The 7,367-nt window shown below is 49.3% G+C and overlaps 1 non-coding gene across 1 annotated transcript; it reads right to left on the bottom strand.

Moving 5' to 3' along the window:
* Positions 1–1,222: 1,222 nt before the first annotated feature.
* Positions 1,223–1,304, bottom strand: TRNAS-GCU (transfer RNA serine (anticodon GCU)). Its single transcript has one exon. It is a non-coding gene; the product is annotated as a tRNA-Ser (tRNA).
* Between the last annotated feature and the right edge of the window lie 6,063 nt (positions 1,305–7,367).

Below are 7,367 nucleotides of genomic sequence, written 5' to 3'. Positions count from 1 at the left end.
CTGGACGAGGCCCTCGGTGCCCTTTGTTGAGTGCTGAGTGTTGCTGCCTGGGTTGATCGGTGTGGTCGGTCACGTGTGTATGGGTTGTAATGTGCAAACGTGTGTAAGAGAGGGGAGGTTGTGTGGGCAGGAAGAGGCTCCAGCCACCTCTGTGCCTTTCATAACCACGCTGGATCATCCCTGTCCCTCTGACCCCTGCCAAGGCGCTCCTGACCACCTGGGACAGCACATCCCTTGGTGGCATGGCTGCCTGCTGGCTACCCCTGCCTCCACACGGGTCTTCCCTGCAGATCCCTGCTTTGTCACAAAACTGGTTAAGGGCTTGGTGTGTCTGAAATATGAGGGGAGGCTGTGAGAGCTGGGATTCTTCCCATGCCTGATGGAAGGGAATGAAGAGGGAGCCAGACTCTTCTCGGTAGTACCAACTGGCAGCACAAGAGGCAATGGGCACGAATTAAAACACACGAAATTCCATCTCAAGGCAAGAAACCACTTTCTTACCGTGAGGGGGGTCAAACAGTGAACCAGGTTGCCCAGAGAGGTTGTGGAGGTTGTTGGAGCTACTCAAAACCCAACTGGACTATGTCCTAGGCAACCAGCTCAGGTTGACCCTGCTGGAGCAGTTGGCTTGGACTGAAGGATCTCAGGAGGTCCCCTCCAACCCCAGCGATTCTGGGATTCTGTGAACAGATAAGAGCAATGTCTCCCATAAAAAAATATCTTGCTTGAAATGTTCTGTGACAGAAAGTGGTTTACGCGTCTTTTGGTTTTTGTTCCCGTGGCTGGTTGAGCCTTACTGAAGGCAAAGTAAACAACATCCACTGCTCTTCCCTTCTCCACCAAGCTAGTCACCTCACTGTAGAAGGCTACCAGCTTGGTTAAGCATGACTGCTCCTTCGTAAACCCATGCTTACTACTCCCAACCACATTCCTGAGCTACCGTTGTTTGGATACGACTTCCAGGACGTTTTGCTCTATCGTCTTCCCAGGGACTGAGGAGAGGCTGACCGTCCTTGTGAGCTCCCTGGATCTTCCTTCTTTCCCTTCTTGTTCCTCTTGCCTATGTGGAGACAGAAGAGGTTGAGGTGTGTCCTGAGCCACTTCAAAACCTTGCAAGTTCTTTTCAGGCAACTCTCATCTCAAAACAAAGGCATACTTGGGGGCACGCATTGAGCTGCTCACACTCAGAAACTCCCATTTTTGGGACCATTGTTGGGCTGACCGACGAGGATGGGATTCGAACCCACGCGTGCAGAGCACAATGGATTAGCAGTCCATCGCCTTCACCACTCGGCCACCTCGTCAGCATGCTGCTGCTGCTCCTGCCACTGCTGCCACTGCCGCTGCCACTGCTCCTGATCTTGCTGCTCCTGCTCCTGCTCCAGCTCCAGCTCCTGCTCCCGACGCCTACAACTTTTTATACTCTTTGACATGGGAGAGAAGGAGCCAGCCTCCAGTTTTTCCCTTTTGGGACTGGTCCACTCTCCCGACAGCTGGGACGAGCTCCGGGGACCTTTGGGAAATAGGTCTCAGCGTTCACATCAGAAAATGACTGAACAGCAGAGACCCACGCTCTGTCCCAGGAAGGAACACAGGAGAGTGACCCCGGAGTGGCTCAGCACCTCCAAAGGACTTGAGCCTGCCTTTGAGATGAATTTGTCACCAGCCACGTTCCCCTCACATTCTGGAAGGATACCAGCAGCTCACATGGACAGGAGTCACTCACACCTGAGTGATGGACTTCTCACCAGGACAGAGCAGGTGCCTCAGGCTTGGCCGTGGCGTCTCTGTGCTGTTCCCCCTGGCACTCACCCAGGTTCTCATCACAGGCTCCTTCCCTCCCAGCACAGCTAACAGTCAGGAATGAAGAGGGAGCTGAGGGGCACCAGCCCCGCTGCACACGACTCCTCTTTTTCCCTGCCAGAGCTCCAGCGCTGCAGAGAGTTGAAACCACTGCACTGGTCGCCTGAGCCCAGACCTCTCTGTGCCTTGAAGGTCAGACCTTGAGCTGGGGGAAATGGTGCAGAGGCCAGGCTTGCTGCCCTGGTGGTCCAGGCTGCTGGGGTGGTGCCCTCCTGTACTCCCCCAGCTCAGGCCCTAAGGGCTGTTTCCTTGGGAATCACGTCTGGCTGCTTCCAGCACTCTGGGTCACCAACCCACAACAACAGAACTCATAAGAATGAATATCTATTCAACATAGATAGGCTTCCACTGCGCTGCCTCGGTACATCACAGAAAGGCTTCCCCCCCATGTTGACTGAATGATGCAGAAAAGCTTCCCCCGTGCTGACTCGGTATGGTAAGAAAGGCTTCCCCCGTGCTGCCTCAGTATGACACAGAAAGGCTTCCCCTAACGCTGCAAGTACAGCAGAGTAAGAATTTTGTCCCGGGGACCTGACAGCTCTCATACTTGGTGTCTCACAGAAAGCTTTCCTCTAGAACATCCTGGTGCATGACCCCCAATGAAAACGTCCTCCTTCAGTCTGCCATGCCGCTGGCCAGGCCACTACCAATTGCTTGCTGCCCTGACCTATGCTGATTGCTCAGCTCTCCACTCCACTGCATCTCTGGCCGGGCCCACTTACACACTGCCCCACTAACAAGTGCTTGTGGCTACGATCAGCTGGCCACTGACATTAGCTTTGTAGTACATCACAAGTGAAATATGCTGTTGTCATTTTTTTTTCTATGCACTAGGATAACTCTTGTTTTCTTATGCCATCTTTTGAATTGAAATGAGAGAACATAGTATTCTTTGTGAATGCTAGAGGCAAATAAAGAGATGAAAGGCAGGTACTGTATCTTTCTGCATCTTTGGATGCAGAAAAGAAAATAGTGGAAAGAATCTTAAAATACCAGATATTTCTGTAAATGGAAAAGTGTCCTAGAGCTTTATTATAAAAAAAACATAATCTTTGATCTTTATCTTAATTCTTTGCTCTATCAGGTGCCCTAAGGAAAAGCAGACATTGCTCTGTTTTTTTTGCCATTGATTTATATCCTCACACACATATTGTTCTTTTTTTTTGCATTATTTACAATTTTACATGTAGTTCAAGCTATCCAGGTACAGAGATCTTAAAGGATCTAACTTAGGCTAATACATGGTGTATAAGGTACCTTTCCAACTTTGTTAGTATGTGTCCATCTTGTCTTGACAAAGATACCTTAGCATAGAATCATAGAATCATAGAATCATTAAGGTTGGAAGAGACCTCTAAGATCATCGAGTCCAACCGTCGACCCAACACCACCACCCACTAAACCATGGCCCTAAGTGCCACATCTACACGTCTTTTAAATACTTCCAGGGATGGGGACTCCACCACTTCCCTGGGCAGCCTGTTCCAATGTTTCACCACTCTTTCAGTAAAGAAATTTTTCCTCATGTCCAATCTAAACCTCCCCTGGCGCAACTTGAGGCCATTTCCTCTCGTCCTATCGCTTGTTACTTGGGAGGAGACCGACCCCCACCTCGCTACAACCTCCTTTCAGGGAGTTGTAGAGAGTGATGAGGTCTCCCCTAAGCCTCCTTTTCTCCAGGCTAAACAACCCCAGTTCCCTCAGCCGCTCCTCATAAGACTTGTTCTCCAGACCCCTCACCAGCCTCGTTGCCCTTCTCTGGACACGCTCTAACAGCTCGACGTCCTTCTTGTAGTGAGGGGCCCATTAGGGCCTCACTACAATAGGAAACATTAAACAGAATTCTCCTCAACTGCTATTTCTACTGCTAGTTTCTCCTTCTAAAACCCACTGCATTTCAGGAGATATAAAAACTCAGGCACACAACTGTGGTCTTCAAGAAGCTTTTCAGTAAGGGCTGGGAAAAAACAAATCTTAGTAATGCAACATGGCCCTGCCAGTGCTCCACTGCTCTTTTACATGGAAATATATTGCTATAAAAGTAATGCCTCAGCATCCTTTTTGCTTAGAGCTCTTTACTGTAACACTTAGCATTAGCCTGATGTTTACCTGTGCACAGCGAAGAGTTTGAATGTCACATAGAAAAACTTGATCCCGTAAGTTGAAATTATATCAGTGTTGTCCAGTGACAGGACCAGAGGCAATGGGCACAAACTGAAAAATATGGGGTTCTCTCAGGTTCCCTCAGTGTTTCCATCAGGAAACACTTTTTCACTGTGAGAGTGACCGAGCACTGGCACAGGTTGCCCAGGGAGGTTGTGGAGTCTCCATCCGTGGAGATATTCAAAAGCTGTCTGGACATGGTGCTGGGCAACCAACTCTAGGTGGCCCTGCTTGAGCAGGGGGGTTGGAGCAGATGACCTCCAGAGAACCCTTCCAATCTCAGCCATTCTGTGATTCTGTGATAGCTGGGAGTGACCTCTAACTTCCAGGAGGTCTTGTACAAACTCTTGTATGCAAAGTACATACTCGGGTTTGTCCTGGTTTTGGCAGGGATAGAGTTAATTTTCTTCCTAGTAGCTGGTACAGTGCTGTGTTTTGGATTTAGCATGAGAATAATGTTGATAACACACTGATGTTTCAGTTGTTGCTGAGCAGTGCTTACACTAGTCAAGGACTTTTCAGCTTCCCATGCCCTGTCAGTGAGAAGCTGGGAGGGGGCACAGCCAGGACAGCTGACCCAAACTGGCCAAAGGGATATTCCATACCATGTGACATCATGCTCAGTATATAAACTGGGCGGGGGGGGGGGGGGGGTGTTAGCCAGGAGGGGTGCTGCTCGGGAACTGGCTGGGCATCGGTCGGCAGGTGGTGAGCAACTGCATTGTGCATCACTTATTTTGTATGTTCTTTTATCATTATTATTATTATTATTATTATTATTATTATTATTATTATTATTATTATTATTATTATTATTTTCCCTTCCTTTTCTGTCCTATTAGACTGTCTATATCTCAACCCACAAATTTTACATTTTTCTTTCTGATTCTCTCCCCAATTCCACTGAGGGCTGGGGGAGTGAGCAAACGGCTGTGTGGTGTTTAGCTGCCTGCCGGGTTAAACCACAAGGTCTCAGTGCTCTCATTAAAGACAAAGATCAGGATCATTTCAGCTGCCACCATACAACCACCAAACCCCATTTCCACAGCTTTAGCAACTCTGCAGCTCCTCCACCAGGCTCGTGGGTATCACAAAGACTCTGTGTGAGAGCTGCGCCCTGCTGGAGGCCACTGCAGAACATGGCAGGTCACACCAGTGAGATAGTCCAATGTCTCCTCAAGGAGAGCATTGGCTCATTCCCCATCTGCTTGGGCTGCATTGCCCAGTGACCCCCTAGGCTTGGATAGCTTGCTTCTGTTGAGATGTATCTGTGTAAGGATCCTCAGGGTCAGTATCTGAGTTGCAGGTGAAAGTCCTCTCCTCAGGGAGCCCCAGAGCAAGAGCAAGAGCAGCATGGACAGGCAGAGAAACAATGAGCAATGCCATGATCCTTCTGCCAGGGGAGGTAAGGAAGGAGGCAGGTGCTCAGGAGAGCCTTCACCTGTGCATGACCCCTCCCAGCTGCAAACATGCAGGGCAGTCGCTCTCTGTTAATGTTTCCATCTAATTCCCTGACCATTGCTCTGCAGCCTGAACTGTTTTCAGGCGGTGAAGCCATCTCAGCTCGGAGCTGTCTCTGATGAGGCCAGAAAAAGGGACACTTGTGTTGTCTGCAGGCTGAGGGCTTGGTGATGGGACTTTCTAAAGCTCATTGCAAGGCCTCTTGTTATTGGTGTCTCAGTGTAATGGTACAGAAGAAAAATCCTTTTCCAAACCTGACAGATGCATTTCCATTTCCCCTCTGCCAATAGTAGAAACCTGAAAGCAGAGACTCAAGAAAGCACCTTGCCTTTAATGTACTGCCAGTCTTGAACATCCTGTTGCAAAGTCCTCTCTGGTCACGTCATTGGGTTAGCTAGAGCTGTAAGCAGCCCTGACCCATGCAGCACCATCTGAATGGGAAGATTCATCTGCCCTGCCAGGAGTTGCTCTGTCTACCCAGCCCTTCTCCCCACAGTGCAGTCCGGAGGTCCCAGTGCAAGCTGAGTGCTGACCCTCACACACAGCAGTTGCTGCCTATGCATGCAGGACTGCTGGAGCACAAGGATGCTGCTGCTCTGAAGTACAGCCCTGTGAAGGCATTTCTGCACACCCCAGCTCCACGCCCTTGCAGCTGTCCACTAGAGGCAGCAGTGGTGATTACCCATCTCCCTGATGGTATGGCAGGCAATTCCTGGTCTGCAGTACCTGCTTCTGCACACTCAAGAAGTCGAGAGAGCACCATCCTTAAAGATGCTGTCAGTTGTGTGATGTGCTAGCTTTAGAAGACCCTGCTGGAAACTTCAGCCACATTGCACAGCAGCCAGAAACTTGCCATATTATGGGCTGTGGAGAGTTTTCCTTGAACAAGCTCAGCTGTCCTCTGACTCCAGATGTTGTTCCACAAGCGGGGTCCGGTACCCTGTGCGCAACGCCAATTTACACACTGAGGAGAGGTATTTCCATTTCTTATATTCTAGTTTGCGCAAAGTAGGGAGCTAGGTGGTAGCCCACAAAAGACTAGCTCTCCAATTATCAAAACTTCACACTATTTATATTCTATCACCTATTGGTTAAATGATTCTCTCGATTCTTATGCAAATTAGCCCGCATGCTCAGTCTTTCTCTTCTTTTGGGTTGGAGGGTTTCTTGAGTTGGTGGGCTGTGAGTTGGTGGTCATGATCTCCCCTAGTCGGAATTAACTCCTTCACCTTTAGTTTCAGACTTCAGCTGTTGCAGCCAAATTCCTCTGGTTTTGCTGATAAAACAAGTTATCTCCTAACAGCCTGATTTATACAAGCCAGGATGCCGTGTTTGTCCAGAATGTTTCTGATTTATCTCCCTTGAAATTAGATGCCATGCCAAGTATTTACTTTGAACCTCCCCGACCTTGAATAGTTAACAAAGCACTGGACAAAATAATTGCACCATTAATCAATGGCAGCCTCCTGCAAACTTACATCACAGACTGTAGTCTTGCTCTGTCTCCCTCTTCTCATCTTGGCACTTGCAGGCAGTGGAGCTGTCTCTGCAGTGCTGCCAAGTTGCTACGGGCTCCCTTAGCCCCAGGCACCTGGCCCAGCTCAGGAGCAGAGGAGGCCCAGACATTACTCTCCCTGCCCATGCACATCCTCAGGATACCCGCAGGGCTCACAGTTCCTACAAGGCAGCAGAGTCACACCTGAGAAAAATTCGGAAGTAGAATAAACTAACCACCTTTGTTCTCCCTCTAAACAAGACAGATCCCTGCAGCACAATTGGACCTAGCACAGGATGGGGCTCCAAGAGAGGTGGAGTTATTCCCTGCTGCAAGTCCCTGTTCCTGTTCCATAAACAGAGAGGATACATAGACAGTAACAGAG

The sequence above is a fragment of the Aptenodytes patagonicus genome, unplaced genomic scaffold (assembly GCF_965638725.1).
Source record: "Aptenodytes patagonicus unplaced genomic scaffold, bAptPat1.pri.cur scaffold_134, whole genome shotgun sequence".
Lineage (NCBI taxonomy): Eukaryota > Metazoa > Chordata > Aves > Sphenisciformes > Spheniscidae > Aptenodytes > Aptenodytes patagonicus.
This window is presented reverse-complemented; position numbering and strand designations above follow the sequence as displayed.